Source organism: Cervus elaphus, chromosome 27 (assembly GCF_910594005.1).
Source record: "Cervus elaphus chromosome 27, mCerEla1.1, whole genome shotgun sequence".
Lineage (NCBI taxonomy): Eukaryota > Metazoa > Chordata > Mammalia > Artiodactyla > Cervidae > Cervus > Cervus elaphus.
In genome coordinates this window covers 63873876-63892500 of record NC_057841.1, presented here as the reverse complement: position 1 = coordinate 63892500, position 18625 = coordinate 63873876, and the positions used below count along the sequence as shown (strand labels likewise).

Sequence of the window (18625 nt, the reverse complement as noted above, 5' to 3'; positions counted from 1 at the left end):
TGTTTGAGCATATTGAACAAGATCTTGAGTATCTGCCTCCATCATAAGAGGAATATGTTAGTGATGAGAGCACTAAAACAGAAAGTAAGAAAAAAGTAAAATGATTAACTCCAGAGAAATCAAGATTGCACAGGGAAATGTGTATCATATTACACTTTATAGCTGGGCTGTGAAGAATATTCTCTTAGTTGTAATGATTTCAATAGACTTCCTTGGTGGCTCAGCAGCAAAGAATCTGCCTGCCAATGCAGGAGACGCAAGTTCAATCCCTGCTTAAGGAAGATCCCCTGGAGAAGGAAATGGCAACCTGCTCCAATATTCTTACCTGGGAAATTCCATGGACAGAGGAGCCTGGTGAGCCATGGTCCATGGGGTCTCAAAGAGTTAGACATGACTTAGTGACTAAACAACAGCAGTGATTTCAATATCGAGTATTGAGCTAAACAAGATTGAGGGTGTATTGATACTGAAGCGATATTAGAAGGAGGTGGTAGGGGATGGGATGGAGAACTGGACATCCAAGGAGTACATTGTCCTTCTGTGAAAGGAAGGCTACAGATCGTCTCTAAAAGCAAAACAAAAAAGAGCCACCTTAGCTTGTTATTGGATGTCTGGAAAGATACAAGAAGCAACACCAAAAGTGATTGAGATTGGAGATAAGTGTCCACCCATGAAACCAACCCAACAATCAATCATGCTTCAATACAGTGGCTTTTTTTCTTTAAAAAGCAGTGGGGAGAACTGCTCCTGCTGAGAGGGATTAGAGTGGGAGGGGGAGAGGAGGAGCCCGCTGCTTTGCATGACAAGCTGTGTGGTCTGCTTTTGACGCCCTCACCACCGAGATCATAATACACTTGAAATAAATGAAGGATAAAGTAATGGCTCTGGATTAAATCTCAACTTGGCAACTCACTGTGCTGTATGACTTTGAGCAAGTAACTTAACTTCTCTGAGCCCCATTTTCTCATCCATAAAATAAGAGTTCATATCAATTATATCGTATTCATATTTCCATTTGAGATATGTATGTAATATATTATATACCTAGGTTTTATATACTTATATGTGTATGTGTATTTATATATGCCTGCCTACCTGTGCTGTGCTTAGTCGTGTCTAACTTTACCCCATGGACTGTACCCCACCAGGTTTCTCTGTCAATGAGATTCTCCAGGCAAGAATACTGGAGTGGGGCATCATTTCCTTCTCCAGGGGATCTTCTTGACCCAGGGATCAAATCCGTGTCTCCTATGTATGCATATAATCACTAGCATAATATTCAGTGCAGGTTAAGTCCTCACTAATTTTAATTTCAGGGACTTCCCTATAGCTCAGATGGTAAAGAATTTACCTGCAATGCAGAAGACCTGGGTTCAATCCTGGGGTCAGGAAGATCCCCTAGGGAAGGAAATGGCAGCCCACTCTAGTATTCTTGCCTGGAGAAATCCATGGACAGAGGAACCTGGTGGGCTGCAGTCCATGGGATTGCAAGGAGTCGGACATGACTAAATGACTAACACACACACACAGAGTTTTAATTCTCCCCTACCTGCCCTCCACCCTCACTTTGCCTTTGTTACATTTTATTATATGTGTTAATACCATATAACGTAAAAAGTCAGATCACTTCAGCAGTTTTCACGCAGGATTTTACCCTCCAAAATCAGGAAGTTTATCTCTCTAGTGTGTTATCTCCCTTCCTAAGGCAGATAATACAATAGCTTCTTCACAGGGATTTTTGTCACAGGAGGAGTGTGGAGGGCCTTTAGGAATAATGAGCAGCCATAAGTAAAAATTCCAGAATTAACACAGTAGACAGAGAACCCAACTGGAGGTGGATCTGAGGAGGCAAGGACCCAGGTTACCCACTGGTCCACATTTACCTGGGATTTTCCTGGTTTTAGCACTGAAAGTCCCACCTCCAAGGATTCCCCTCTGTCCTGATCTGGTGTCCACTAGGATGCATCCTCTCCCTTCAGACAAAGTGTTCCCAGAGCTTCTCCCGAGACCAAAGTGTGTCTAGTACACCCAAAACTCTGCTCCACACCAGGTCATGGTCACTCAATCTAAACTATCGTAAGACACCCAGAACATATTCTGGACACCCATAATTCGTCTTCATCTGCTCACTGATGCCCAAAATCACCATGCAGAAGACCTGCAGTCCCACCCACAGTTAGAAGTAATGCTCAGGGAACCAAGTAAGTCAGGAAGAAAAGAATGCACACAACACGGCTTCCTTGACGAAATGGTCCAACCAAGTGGTCATGTGTGGATGTGAGAGTTGGACCAAAAAGAAGGTTGAGCACCAAAGAATTGATGCTTTTGAACTGTGGTGTTGGAGAAGACCAAAGCAGTCCATCCTAAAGGAAATCAGTCCTGGGTGTCCATTGGAAGGACTGATGCTGAAGCTGAAACTCCAATACTTTGGCCACCTGATGGAAAGGATTGACTCAATGGAAAAGACTCTGATACTGGGAAAAATTGAAGGCAGGAGGAGAAGGGGACGACAGAGGATGAGAAGGTTGGATGGCATCATTGACTCAATGGACATGAGTTTCAGCACTCTCCGGGAGCTGGTAAAGGACAGGGAAGCCTGGCATGCTATATGTAGTCCATGGGGTCGCAAAGAGTCAGACATGACTTAGCAACTGAACAACAGCCAAAGCAAAACTGGGTTCTTAAGGATGCTGACTTACACTGGTAGGCAGACTGTCCTGAAGAAATGATTGCCTCTAGTGGGAAGAGAAGAGGGTTTTTTGTTGTTGTTTTGTTTTTTGCTAATAAGGGAGGGAGACTTCAGAGATTCTGATCAGGTTCTGTTTGCATATACTGAATGCACTTTTATGGATCCAAGTTATCTTTGAAAATTTTTAAAAACAAATCAAAATATAAAGAAAGAAAATGCCTCAGAGATAGGATCACAGCTCACTGTCTATAATTGATAGTTGATCTGTTCCTAAAAGCACACTTTGGTGGAAGATGGGCTGGGACCCTGAGCCAAGGTTGAACAGAGTGGCCCGGAGGTCAAGCATGTGCTACGACCAGGAGGACTGACGCAATGCACTCGGCAGAGACCAGGGACCCCCGTGCTTCCCAAACAAGGTTTACCGAAGGTAATACAGGCTGATTCCCCAAAGGGCAATTTTCCAAAGATGCGACTGGAGAGACTTCAGGCCTCTGAGTGTGACTACCAGCTTTTTTCTCCACCTTTCTCCAGACTCAGTCAGGAGCGAACCTCTTGCTTACAACAGCAAAGACAGGAGTGGCCTATTTGAATATGCAAAACCATAACACAATTCACACCGCCATCCTGGTACACAAAAGCAGTGATGAGAATCTGATCTCCTCTCTCACTCACAAAGAAAATATTCCCATATTGTTCAGAGTCTAGACTATTCACTTTTCCCCATGCACTTAGGAAGGGTGCACGGAATTAAATAGAATTTAATACAATATTTTTTGTCATTCTTTAAACTCAGTCATTCATCTGGACTCTAAGCTATTTCAGCTGGCTTCTCTTTGTACTGTTCTCAACTCCTTTCCCATCTGCTCTTATGCCCAATTTTCTCTTCTTGGAATTTTCCAGAAGTATATCCGTTGGGTTAGTCATCTCACCTGGTTTCTATAGATGCTTACCTGAATGAAGCAGCTTTAGCTAAGAGCTGAAACTCGGGACGTTAGTTCATTCTTGGCACCCTGCCAGCCTCTTCTCCACCCTTCTGATCTGGTAACGGAAAGTTATATCTGTAACACCCAGATCCTCCCTGCTGGAGTACAGGCTAGGGCTCCTTCAGGGGGGTTTCCCTTTGAAAAGTGGCCAGGTATGGGGAAGGTAGGTTAGGACTGGCTGGTTGCTGACACCTTGGCCATCAGAACGCGGGCCAGCGTCCGAGGTCGGCATCACGTTGCGGAGCGCAGTGTTACAGCCCTGCCTCTGCTGTGCACAGGCGTGTGCGTGCTGTCACTTCAGTCGTGTCCAACTCTATGTGACCCAATAGACGATTGCCCTCCAGGCCCCTCTGTCCATGGGACTCTCCAGGCAAGGGTACTGGAGTGGGGTGCGTGCCCTCCTGCAGGGGGTCTTCCCGACCTGGAGACTGAACCCATGTCTTTTCTGTCTCTTGCCTTTGCAGGTGGGTTCTTTAGCACAAGTACCAATTGCAAACCTGGTTCTTCTGGCTGAATATTTTCTGATGTAAAGCCAGTGGTTAGCCTAATGACTGAGTCCTCTGTTGTAAAAGCTATTAGAATCATAAGGCACCATCACTGTATGGTTGCTTGTCAATTTTATGAGTTTTGCCTCTTTCCTGCCAGTTTATACATAGCCAGTGCTCATTTCCATGATGATTCATAAGTAACATAATAGCAGAGGAAACTAAAGTCACAAATAATCCCTGAAACTTAATTTTGATTTAGCATTTGCAGTCAATTTTCTGATGCTTATTGTGAATACGGAAAATACAAGCTTAGAAATGAATTGTGTCTTCTGTATTCTGATGACTGTGGTAATTAACTAGAGCAAGCTGAAACATTTTTAATTCCACATCATTTCTGCTATAAAGAAATATAATGTAGGGATAAAGTACTTTCAGGAGATAAAATGGCTGGTAGGTAAAAGGCAAATGATATGAGTGATATGCAGACTGGATAAACCTCCTAGAATTACTAAGAGTCAGCCACATTTAAAATTCTTCTCTCCATCATTTTCTTCTTCACTTTAATGCAGACAAGCCTCCCACAACTGTGTTGGCAATAGTTTATTCAGAATTAACCAATCCCAAAGTGACATCAGTCCAGGAAGGAAACTCAGCAGCGGGTCCTACTCTTTGAGCATTGCCAAGGAAACAAGATTGCCCATTAACTGCATCCATCACATGGCCTTCCACGTTTTTCCTCTGTTCTGGTTCCCCCATCGGTGTCACCCCGAGGACTCCTCACCTTTGTCACTGCTGCTACTGCTCACTGGGAAAGCACTGCCTCCTCGTTAAGAATGCCATCTCCTGAGATTCCTAAGCTGGTCCAGCGGTTTCCACTACACACTGCTAAGGCAGGGAGCCTGGGTTCCCTCCTTGGTCAAAGAACTAGAGCCTACACACTGCAATGAAGACCCAACATAGTCAAATAAATAAATAAATATTTTAAAAGAATACCAATTCCTGACCCCTTCATAGATGCCAAGCAGGAAGTCAACACCTGCGTTTGGTCCTGTGAAGAAATGGGAAGAAGGTCCCTTCCCCCACTCTTACTTCCTTTACTGACAGACAGCCGGAAGAGACACTACACTCACCATATCTTCCAGAGCTTCTCGTCTGAACAGTTTCTTTGCTTTATGCTCTCCTTGGGAACAGATGAAAAACAGAGATTCTTCCATTCATTCCAAGGAAGAGAGTCCTTCATTCACCCACTGTACTCAGAGATACCCATGCATAAATGTCCTCTGGTAGATTCCTTGTCTCAATTAAAATAACGATTTTAAATAGGCACTTTGGGGGGACTACCAAACCATCATTTGACCCAAATAGGTCTGCATTTTCTCTACTATTATCACTGAACTTTTCATCTTTAACATTTTCTATGAAGGTTTTATCTAAAGACTATTCCCCTGTTCTTATCCCTAAATGAACTGCTACCTGTTTCTTCTTTTTAAAAGCATGATACAAAGTGAATAAAAATGTCCACCTTGCACAACAGAAAGATGAGAAATAAAAGAAAGTGGCCTGCCTAAACCCAAAGTCATTCTTTACTCCAAAATTTCAACATCTTACATAACTAGGGAGCAATTGTGTAAACAAGAGGAACCTCTTGTTCCTCTATAAATAGAGGAAACTCTCAGTGTCTGGTGGAGCATACATTGTTTTCACACATGCTTTATCTTCATGCTAAATCTACAAGGAAGTGGGGTTTTTTCCCCACATAGCTTTGATGTCATGGCTGCCAATCTCAGAAAGTTTTGATTCTCCAGCTACCTAATGCAGACAGAGGAGCCTGGAGGGCTATGGTCCATAGGGTTGCAAAGAATCAGCCATGACTGAGCACACACACACAGACAGACAGACATTGTTATAAGTCTGAGTCTAAGAAGTCTTCTTGTACCACGAGTGTGTTAGATTTTACTCTAGGACCTGCAGTCAGGTGAGTCCACACCACAAACATGGCATGCAGAGTTTCTGTTTTCATAACTTGAGAAATACTACACAATTGTAATTGTCTTGTAATGCAGTTCTATAAAGTGACCCATTTAGAAACACAGGTCAAGCTTGTTCTTTTCTGGGTTCCTTGACCTGAAATACATTCCCAAGTCATGGAATTCCCAAAGTGTGGCATGGTGAGATGTTAGGATTTGTCACCAAAAATAGTCTTTAATTTAGAAAAATCACAGTGAGTTCATAAGGAACATGATCTTTTACAAAGGGAAGTGGCTATGGTAGTCTTGGTCCAATAGCCACTAATTTCTACCACAAACCAAAGATACCACTGAAATCTGTAGTTCACCTAGACTATGGGTCATACACCTCTAACCTCCTTCTCTGACTTTCTATTATTTGAAGTACTCTTCACAAATGCTTTATGTTCCCAGGGCACCTGAACATAACTGCTTAAATCTTGGGCCAGTAATCAACCCTTTCGGTCATGCATTTAATGAATCTGAATGTTATCAAATTTAGCTTCTGGCTGTGACTTCACCAGGATTATTTTGAACCATAATGGAAAATAATATGAAAAGAATATATAATATATATATATGTATATATACATGAATATATAACTGAATCACTTTTATGTATAGTAGAAATTAATACAATATTGTAAATCAACTGTACTTCAATAAAATAAATTTTAAAAAATAAAATAAACAAAACAAACCTATTTTAGACCTGATCATAAATTTAAGTGCATTGTTTACTAATCTTTAAATTATTAAAAATTAGACCAACTCAAACATAAAATCATTTTAGGTTGAATTTTTTAATATTTAAGTAATAACAGAAACCCTATAGAACACTTTATTCTAATCACCAATTTACTTTCTGGATGATGTCTTAATTGTTTCCACTTGTTAGCATATTATTTATGCTTGTTAAAAAAAAATTAGTAGCAAGGAAATTTGAAACACAAGTTTGCATGGAGGAGACAGAAAATCTTCAACAACTCCCTGTAGCAATTCAGAAAAATTATGTCAGTATTTTGATAATGGAAAAAAAAAGTTTCTTGCGATATTAGTTAGGGTTTTCAATCTCTTTCTTGAGCACAATTTTCATCCATTCTTTGCTTTTTTCCCACAAGCAACTATAAAGCAAGTCTGTAATCACAATTCACCAAAAGCCCAGAGTGATGCGATATGTTTAATGTAGACTACAGAAGTTGGATCCCCCACCCTTTCTTGTTTTCTGATGTAATCTAAAAAGAGGGATATGGCCTAACCTCATATACATCTCATCAACCTTTTAATTCAGAATTCTGCTTTCATTACGGGCATGAGGGTAATTCAGTGTTTAATTTTAAATGTTCTGTTGTTGTACGTATAAAACTCATGATCAAATACAATCATATTGTAATGATTGATAAAGAAAAATGAATCTAGAATGTGTCACTGAATACAGTGAACTAAGTCATCGTATTAAACGACTCTTCCTCTCCTAAATATTTGTACTCGAATAGGCAAAGATTAAGAAAGCCCTTACTTAAAAAACCAATTTTTAAAGGTAATAGTGTTCATAGCACTTGGTTTTAAAGACAGCAAATGCTCAAACCACAGAACAAGTAAACGTCAAATGTATTCAAAAACCAGGCCTTCTCACTCTCCATCTCCTATACGTGCCAAGGCTCCACCCACATTTTCTTCTAAGATGGATGAGAGTCAAATGGAGCCTGGACCACACCCTCTCAGTCTCCTTCACTGGCTCTTCCTGTTCACTCTGTGCTCTACATTTTGATCCCTTTTCTTGTTCCACTTTTACTTCCAGAGACCTTACCTTTTCTCATCAAGTCCAAGACCACCTACCACTGAGGACTCCCATATTTACATTTCCAGATCTCATTTGACTTCATATTCCAGTACCTACTTGACATCTCAGAGGCATTCCCAACTTCACCTTAAAATTTGCCCTCATCATCTTTCTCTCAAACCTGCTTTCCTCTCCAGCTTTCTGCATCTCAGCAAGTGGGCCTTCTAATGGCCCAGTTAGAATGAAACCTGAGATTGATCTTTGACACCTCATCTGCCTCATATTCATGCAATCCGTTGCCAAGTGCTACTGATTCCTCCTCCAAAATATAGCTCAGGTGTCCCCACCTTTCATCATCTCTCCATGGAGAGATGAATCATGGAGGGATGAATCACCATAGTCTGAATCACCATTGGCTTTCACCTGAACCCTGAAGTGGTTGTCTCGTGGCTCTTGCCTCTTTCATTCTTATCTCACGCAACCTATTTTCTACTATCATCCAGAATGACTGTCCTTAGACAAAAGGTGGATCATATTACCCTCCTGCTGAGATCCCTTCAGAGACTTTGTGTTGGCTTGATATTGCCTAAGAGGCCTTCCATGGTCTGGACATGCCACCTGTCCACCTATTCTTCACTACTCTTCAGTAGGGGTTGAATTATATCCTCCCAAATGATATATCTAGTTCAACCCCCAGTAGCTGTGACCATGACATTATTTGGAAATAAAGTCTTTGTAGACTTAATTAAGTGAAGGTTTTCAAAATGAAATAATCCTGAATTACCCAGGTACACTCTAAATTCAATGACTGGTGGTCTTATGAGACAAATGAGAGTGAGATTATAGACCCAGAGAAGGAATGTGAAGATGGAGACAGGGAATGTAACAACGTATCCACAAGACAAGGTAGTCTAGAGCCACCAGAATCTGGAAGAGGCAAGCAGGACTGCCCAAGGCATTTCCAGGATAAGCACTGGTCCACTGACTCTTTGGTTTTAGGATTCTGACCCTCAGAATTGTCAGAGGGTACGTGTGTGCTGCTTTAAGCCGCCAAGTTTGTGGTTACCTATTACAGTCGCCCTGCGTGGTAAGCTGCTTCAGTCATGGCTGAGCCTCTGCGACTCTATGGACCGTAGCCCATTAGGCTGCTGTCCATGGAGCAAGAATTCTTTAGGCAAGAATATGGAAGTGGGTTGCCATTCCCATCTCCAGGGGACCTTCCTAACCCAGGGTTCGAACCCATGTCTCTTCTGCCTCCTGCATTGGCAGGTGGGTTCTTTACCACTAGTGCCACCCGGGAAGATCTAGGAACCTAATACACCCCCTAAACTCCCATATACTGATCTTTCAATTATTTTAGAGTCAGATTTTTCCTGCTTAAAGATTCTTTGCAAATTTCCACCACCAGAAATTAAGGCAGTTTTTCAAAGAGATTTCCTCAAGACCTAATCTAAATCAGGCCCTCCCCCCTGTACTCAGAGGTCTTTCTTTTAGCATTTATAAGAATTTATAACTACATATTTGTGTATTTGTTAAATGTCTTCTATTTTTTACATTCTTGTCTCCATGAAGTCAATGACTGTGTCTTTTATGTCACTACAATAACTCCTATCCTGGCATAATAAGTACTAAAAATGTTTCTCCAATAAATCACATTACAGGGATAAAAGGGAACTAAATGCTTCCCTTCTGCTGGTGGGTATTTTGAGAAGTGGCTTACCTTGTGTTGAGTTAGTGGAAATCCACCAGCTGTAATCCACCAACTCAGTTAAATTTTAACTGAGTTATTGATTAAAGGATTTATACTCCATGGATTAATCCATCAAATCCATAGAAAATTAGAAATCACAATGTCATTACAAGGGAAAATACTTCCTGTTGATACATGATCTGCTAGAGAACAGGGCTAATTGTTTGCATGCAGGCACCAACCACCTCATGAACTTGGCTGAGATGCCAAGAAACAAAATGAAAAACCATGCCAGGGGAAGCCATGCAAATCAGCTCCTTGGCACCTACAGTTTTCATGAATGTGCCTGAACTGCAGATCCTTGTGCATATGATCTCCTCCCATTTCCTTTCATCCCAACAAACATGTCTCAATGCTTTCATCCCAATAAGCAAGGCCCTCATGCCTCCTAACACCTGACACACACGCCCATGCACAGAGCAATCTGTGAGTCAGAACTCGGCCACAGAGAAATGAATGTCTTGGGTGGGTGAACTCTAAATCAGGGCACAGGAACCACATTTCCAGACACAGGAGAAACACATCTCAATCTTATTTCAGAAGAAAATTTCATAGACATTGTGCCAATGAAGCCGAAGAAGAGTATTAAATAAGTAAATCTGCCTATTCAAATCCTTCATGTACTGGCATTTCCCCCCTCCAGTCAGTAGTTTCATTCATCTATTCATTGATTCAACAAATTATCACTGAAGATTCACTAGACACTGTGCCACCTCTCGAGCTATAGAAATACTATGTAGGTAAACGTAACCCTGCACTCAATGGGCCCAAAGTCTGATAAGGGAGACAGTTTATGAGCAATTACAAGGCAACATCAAAAGAGCCATGAGGAGATGCTGTTTGAACAACCAGAAGACAGAATTCATTGAGTACTAGAACAAGCAGGAAATACTTCTCAGGTAAACTTGGACCCATCAGATAATTTGGGACTGACCACTCATAAGCTGGTGCTCAGGGTCCCCTGAGCATAAATGGCCAGTCACTGGATGATACGCAGGAAAAGGTTTTCTCAACCCATTTGCTGAAACATTCCACACACCGACACAGAGTGATGATTCTAGTGGAGTTCATAATTTGAGACAGAAACAGGTAGTAAGATATGTGAGAAAACCTTCCTGGTCTTTACTTTGCATCCCATGAAGTGCATTCTCATTACACAACATCCTTGTGGGTGGGAAACAGCGCCTTCTACTTTTAAACTTCAAAAGTTGGTGTGTAAATCCCTGATCTATTTCTCAATAGACATTGTTACTATTTGTTTCCACTTTTGGCAATAGGTAATAAAGAATTGGTAAGCCTGGGGACTCCCTGAAGAGTCAGTGGTTAGAACTCAGCTCTTCCAGTGCCTGGGCACAGGTTTGATCCCTGATCGGGGCACTAAGATCCCAAAAGCCATGTGACACAGCCAAAAAAAAAAAAGAATTCTTGTAAAGACTTTATATAGAGAAATTTATATTTTTTATTCATGAAGTGGTGCAATTCTTGTCAATAGTTGAATAAAAATTTTTAAAGTTCTTCAAAATGCAGACCTATTAAGCACAGCTTGCCTCACTAACTCATCTTTTTAAATAACTTGGGGAGTTTTTATCTATTTACTGGTATTCTTGTTAGTATTACCTGTGGCAACACAATCAGGTTCAGACAGGAAAGCATAATCCAATTAGTTCTCAAAGAATAAAGAAGGAAATCTGTGTTTACTTTGTAGCAAGCCCAAATCTTGTCTTCACTCTTGAAACATGAATAAAACTTCATGCTTCGCTGGTGTGAAACTTAGTTTTCCATTCCACCCTGTAAGACATCTCTAAAGCACTTTTCAGGCAAGTGGGAGACTTATTTCCTTACAAGAAAAACTTTCAGAATAGTTTTCTTTAATGCCTGCAGAGAAATCAATGTGATTTTGTTTATCAATACAAATACCAATTTCTCTGTTCATATGTTAGTATTCAAAATCCTACCATGATTTTGCATCAACATTTTCCAGACACAACTATAGTTACTGCAAGTTCTCCTCTTGATAGCACTTCGTTCCTAACCTCCAGACGTACCATGGCGCCTCGCAAATGTCAATCATCCTTCCCGGTGCCCTCTCCTGTGTCATCCCTTGTAAGAGAGCCCCATGTGAAGCCCAAGTTTCAGTTACTTTTTATTGAGCACAAAAATACTAGCAGATGTGTCCAGGCTATAAATTATCATAGAAGAAAACAATTATAGTACAGAGGTATTCTAAAACTCAACCGTAACCAGCTTTGGAATTTGGGGAGAAACTATGGTTTGAATAAGTTTGTCAAGCACTCAGAAGTGCCTACTATTTCTAAAAGCAATAGCAACAACAAACTCAAGCCTCTCACCATTATGTTAAAGCTGACAAATACCATTGATATTAACTGAAATATCGTCAACAAGGAGTATCTAAAACCTAGCAGGCTTTTTTTATTTTTTGAGATTTATCATCATTATATTGTGGTCTCTAGCTTTTTTTTTGACCAGAAAGTTGAAGAACTTTGGATTACTCAAAAACAAAAAGAAGTAGAAAAAGATGATCTTGTAAATATCCATGCATTCATTCACATGCCTTTACAGCAAGTCCCCTACATGTGAATGATTTCTGTTTTGAGAGTGCCTTTGTAAGTCCAATCTGTTCCAAGTCCAACAAAGTTAGTTTAGGTACCCAACCAACACAACTGGGTATCTAGTACTGTACTATAAAAGGTTTATAATACTTTCACACAAACAATATGTAAAAAACAAACACAAAAAATAAAGAAAACATTTTTTAATCTTACAATACAGTACCTTGAAAAGCACAGTACAGAACAACAACTGGCATACAGGGACTGGCACACACATTGGCGTCTCTGAAAGTTCGCAACTTGAAGGTTCACATGTAGGGGACTTACTGCATTCAGTACTGTTGTGAAGCCCAGGGTAGAAAGCTCAGATGCAAGCCTTAAATATATTCAGGACTTGTTCAGCAGTTGAAGGGCGTTTTTCATACAAGGTCAAGAATAAAGCTGGTTTTCCTGTATCCAATGCTACCCGGTGTGATCACCGCTGCCACCCACTGCCATTGTAGCCTCAGAGCCCACGGCACAGCCCTCCTGAGCAGGATGGAGAGAGTGGGGGGAGCTCACGGTGTGCTCAGGGGGCACAGGAGGCCACAGTGTTACCAGGCAAGGAGATGTCTGACTACAGAACCCAGACGCTAGAGGCGAAGCCATGACAAAGGCAGATGAATGCTCATGACAAGCCTCGGGCTCCAGGGCTTCCCCATCCATCCTGAAAGTCTGAGAGCACTTAGAAGCCGAGAAGCAGCCAGCATGCATGAGGACAACACTTACCTCCTCCCACCGCCTCTTCGGCCTTCACTGCTGAGTTCCAGTTCCTCCTGCCTCCTCTCACCTAAGATTCCTCACTCCTCCCACCTTGCTTCTGCCAAGGTTCAGAGAAAACATCCCAGACTTCCCATTGGCTCAACCTCCAAGGGAGAGATTGGGGATCGACCGTACCGGTGGTAACAGCAACACAGGAAACAACCTACCCTCCCAGACTGGACTAGGAGGAGAAGCATAGAAGGAACACCAAGGAGGGACCCCAAATAGGCTTCCCTGTCCAGCTCAGGAAAGCGTGTAGGGGCTCCCTGCTCAAAAGAAATCACGGGGCAGTGCCCTGAGGTCTTGTTTTTCATCGTACTGCTTGATCACAATGAATGAAACCCAACAAACCACAGAAACAAAATATTCTAACAACAGTCTTTTCACTTTCCCTCCTAAACTGTGTGCCCGGATGTGGGGCAGGTCATAGGCTAGGAAGGGGGAAACAGAGCCCGCAGAACTGAAGGCACGGAGCAGATAAACACGAGAGCAGGCCACAGTCAAGAGGGGCCAAGCCTCGGGTGCAGGACTCAGACCACACTGCCCTCCGTCCAGGACTGAGGTCGAATGCCTCAGTTTTTCCCACTCCCAGGGCAGTCATTATCTAGGGCTCAGTGTTGTCCTGAAAAATTAAGTGACTCAAGCCCCAGATCTAATGATAAGCTTGCAACATATGGTTTTTACAAATAGCATATGGCGATACATAACTCTGGAGAAATGCTGACAATCCACATACAGAGTGGAGATCACATGTGATGAACCACGCAGCAAGATACGTCTTCAGGGAGGTGCACATTAGGTGGCAAAATACAGAAGGTGTGGTGTAGACAGAAATTCCAGTTCCTCTCCTTGTACCCATAGGACTTTCTGCAAGCTGCTTAGAATCTTTATGTCTTGATTTGTTCACTTGGAAAAAATTGGAATAATTTCAACAAATTTATGGTTGAGAGAATTATATGTAACATATATGTAAAGTATTTAAAATATAGTTCAGTTCAGTTCACTCACTCAGTCATGTCCGACTCTTTGCAACCCCATGAATCGCAGCACACCAGGCCTCCCTGTCCATCACCAACTCCCGGAGTTTACTCAAACTCATGCCCACTGAGTCGGTGATGCCATCTAGCCATCTCATCCTCTGTCTTCCCTTCCTCCTCCTGCCCCCAATCCCTCCCAGCATCAGGGGCTTTTCCAATGAGTCAACTCTTCGCATGAGGTAGCCAAAGTACTGGAGTTTCAGCTTCAGCATCAGTCCTTCCAATGAACACCCAGGACTTATCTCCTTCAGGATGGACTGGTTGGATCTCCTTGCAGTCCAAGGGACTCTCAAGAGTCTTCTCCAACACCATAGTTCAAAAGCATCAATTTTTCGGTGCTCAGCTTTCTTCACAGTCCAACTCTCACATCCATACACAACCACTGGTATTTAATAAATGTAGTTACTATTATAATAATAGACCGGGACAATCCTGGAAATTCAGGATGTGTGAGAACTCTACCGATTGTATTTTTCTATCTCCATATAATTATTCAGGGTCAATCTCAAGTCCCACCATTTCCAACACCTTCCATATATCATGAACCCATATTGATTTCTTTCTTTCTTGATAATATGCTTTTATTATATATTCTATGAATTTTCCTTTTATTACATGAAATATTATATAGTCACTACTAAGTCACTACTATAAGATTTTTTCCACACTGTTTTAAAATCCCCTTTGTATTCAACACACTATAAGACATCTGGTAAGCATGTGATAAATAAGAACTTAATTCACTGTGGTTCAAATAGTATTTTTGGTTGGCCAGATTGTAAACATAATTCATAAATACCTAGGCAATGCCGAAATTATCTCTTGGGGAAAAAAATGTTTTGTTTTCATATTGTACTATCATCTGTGTAGAAAATGAAAATCCTAGCTACCTCAAAAAGTTATTGTCACTTTATCTTTGTTATTAAACACAGTCGTAACCTTCTGACAGATGGCACAGTAGTAAAGAATACACCTGCCAATGCAGGAGTTGAAGGTTCAATCCCTGGGTCTGAAGATGCCCTGGAGAGGGAAATGGCAACCCACTCCAGTACGCTTGCCTGGGAAATCTCATGGACAGAGGAGCCTGGCAGGCTACAGTCCATGGGGTCACAAAGAGTTGGATACAACTTAGCAATGAAACAGTAGCATCTTTTATAGAAATGACATCCCCTTAATCTCCCTACCACACATACACACTATGGACACTGAAAAAATCAGGATCATTGCCAAGGCTAGACTTAGGAAATAATGAAACCCATACCCTTCCCTCATGCTCTCTCATTCAAATGCCCAGCACTCCCACTAAACTCCCCTTCTGTTTTGACCCCCTGACCACTAACAAAAGATGTTCTTTCATAAAGCAAGTAGTGATATTTGTCACTATTTCTGAATCTGTTTCTCAGCATCACTTTCCCAGAGAAACTTTCCTTAGTCATCCCTCTAATTGCAAATAAAAGAGTTTGTCCCTCCGTTAAGGATTTCAACATCAGAAGTAACTGGACAAGTTTTTGAAGATATAGCTCATTATATCTTGATGTAATGACTAGTAAAACCATTTCAAACCTTTGTGAAAAGATGAGATTTGAAGACAAAAACTTAATTCTCACCCCCTCATCTCTCCCCAATATAACCTTAATAGAAATGACACTTTTAAAAATTAATGAGAAAAACCTCCATCACAATGATAAGGAAGTCGGTTATATATATAAGTACCAGAAATGTTAAGACAACCGGAGTTTACATGCAAACAGCTGTCACAGAGAGTAGTGAACTTGAGGGAAAAAGAGGTGGAGACCCTGCCGCCCTCCCAACCTGAACAGGAAAGCAGAGGATAAAAGTGGAGGGCAGACAGGCAGCAAGCCCGGCCGGAAGCAGCTTCACGTAGGTTCTCTGGTTGCTGCAGACTGGTGGAATTCAAGGACAGAGTGACAGTGCGACCTAGAAATTCAGCCCCCAAGGGGGACTTCCTGAGATAACAAGACACGTCTTTAGAGTGAGTAGTTGGCTGACAAAAACATGGTCTTGAAAGCAAGGGGTTACTAGAAGTTAGACGTAGAAATGAATTATTGGCAAATTTTTGGAAGAATGAATTCCCAAAGTGGCCCTGTTATTAACTGGTGACTAACAGTGTTTTCCTGCTTCCAAAACCCGTTAAATGCCTGGCCACAGAGGATCCTGCATCAGCTTCAAGGCTTCGGAAAGCAACCACCATCAGAGGAGAAAAGCAAAACAAATAGGTCAAAACAGAGAAATGACTACACAGAAATGAGTTCTCCTTACTAGGGCTTGTCCGTGAGTGTGAATCTCATTTTCCGCTCAGACATTTGCATTGCTGAATTAGTAAATTTTAAATGTTGGTGACATTTATAAAAGGGATTCAAAAATCAAAGTATGTGCAAGACTTTCTCATAGAATATTAAAGAATATAATTGGGAGAAATGAAAAACAATTTAAACAGCAGGATTTATCATGCATATGGACTGGAAAACTCTAAATACTACAAATATATCAATTCACCCCAAATTTTTCATTGATTTATTTTTTGCTATGCCAATCAAAACCCAGCATTTTTATGTGTATGTCTTTGTAAATCTACAGGTTGATCCTAAAATTTATATAAAAATAAAGAAGGCCAAGAAGAAAATCTTGAAGTATTAAAAAAAAAAGTTGGCCCTCTTTATTTTTATATAAATTTTAGAATCAGCCTATTGATTTATAAAGACATACACAAAAAAAAAAATGCTGGGTTTTGATTGGCATAGGAAATGTAAACTATAAAGCTACAGTAATTAAGAGAAGTGCAAGGATATACAAATAGAGTGGTAGAACAGAACAGAGGTCGTGGCTCAGTCATGACTGACTCTTTTGCGACCCCATGGGCTGTAGCCCTCCAGGCTCCTCTGTCCGTGGGATTCCCGGGCAAGAATACTGGAGTGGCTGCCATTTCTTCCTCCAGGGGATCTTCCAGACCCAGGGACAGAGCCCAGGTCTCCTGTGCTGCGGGTGGTCTCCTGTATTGTAGGCAGAGTTTTTACCAATTGAGCCACCAGGGAAGCCGCCCCGACAGAACAGGGAAGCCAGAAGTAGATCAACCAATTTGGTCCTGATTTAAAACAATGGCATCATTAGGTGAGTGTCCAGGCAGGAGGCTGTCTTCTCAATAAGTGTTCTGGATCAACTGGGTATTCATAATTTTAATGGCGTCTGACCCCTATTTAACAGGAGTCACAGAATAAATTCAGATAATAGATCTTAAGGAAAAGGGTAAAACACTAAAACATCCAGAAGATTAAAAGGAGAATATCTTCATTAACTTGGTTTAGACAAAAATTTCTTGATCACAGAAAGCCTTAGCTATAAAAGAAACGATTGATAAATAGGATTCATTAAAATTGAGAACTTCTGATCTTCAAAGAGACACATTGGAGAAAATGAATAGACAAGCCATAGAAATGTAAGAGCTACTTGCAATAAATATTTCTGACAAAGAGCTGTTATTCATTACATTTAGAATTCTATGAATCAGTAATTGAAGAAGGACAAGGCAACCCACTCCAGTGTTCTTGCCTGAGAAATCCCATGGCAGAGGAGCCTGGCGGGTGTCCACGGGGTCACAAAAGAGTCAGACATGACTGAGCGACTAAACAACAACAAATCAGTGATACGAGGAAGGACAACGCAACAAAAAGTTGTGCCATAGAAGAACAGGTTCTTCACAAAAGAGGAAATCCAATTGTTCAAAGTGTGTAGAAAGTGTCTCAACACTATTAGACAATGGAGAAATGCACATTAAAACCACAATAATGTACCTCTACCCACCCACTAGAGTAACTGCTGTGAAAAGGACGAATAATACCAAGAGTTGTTCAGGAGACAGAGTGCCTGAAAGGCCCTCTGATTGCTCGTGGAGAACAAACTGGAAAAGCTATTTTGGAATGGCCTTTGGTCACATCTTCTGAACCTGGTCTTAAGTCTGTACCATAAGCCAGCTGTTTCAGTCTGATATCAATGTGCATATATCTGTTACTAAAGTAACAGATTACTTAAATCTGTTTTACTAAAGTAACCACATATTCTGTTTCTCTCATCATTTGCACCCTCTACATTTAGTGCTAAATTCTCTGGAAATTCAGAGACCCTAATGTATTTTAAGTTCAGCTATATGCAAGCAAAAGCTTGACTTTCAAGTCTACTGTCACCACTGTGAATCTAGAAAATACACTGAGAAAATTCAACAATGTCTTTCCCATGTAGTACATGAAGACAGGTACATGGAAACCCAAGGGAGAAAATAACCCTCAAAAATTATCTCAAAATAACCACCATCACCCTAATTCCAAAACCAGACGAAGATGCCACAAAAAAGAAAACCATAGGCCAATATCACTGATGAACATAGATGCAAAAATCCTTAACAAAATTCTAGCAAACAAAATCCAACAACACATTTAAAAAATTTTACACCATGACCAAGTGGGCTTTATCCCAGGAATGTAAGGATTCTTTAATATCCACAAA

The 18625-nt window shown here is 41.1% G+C and overlaps 1 protein-coding gene across 4 annotated transcripts in view; it reads right to left on the bottom strand.

Annotated features, from left to right (window-relative positions):
• SERPINB7 (serpin family B member 7) overlaps window positions 1–13149 on the bottom strand; it is a 37285-nt gene extending 24136 nt beyond the window's left edge. Inside the window, exon 1 of one of the 4 annotated variants that reach the window (XM_043889665.1) lies at window positions 13038–13149. The gene's annotated coding sequence lies outside the window, so the exon portion shown is untranslated. Of the gene's footprint in view, window positions 176–4941; window positions 5128–13037 lie in introns of those variants that run through there. The other 3 variants (XM_043889662.1, XM_043889666.1, XM_043889663.1) reach the window with 3 other exon arrangements.
• Between the last annotated feature and the right edge of the window lie 5476 nt (window positions 13150–18625).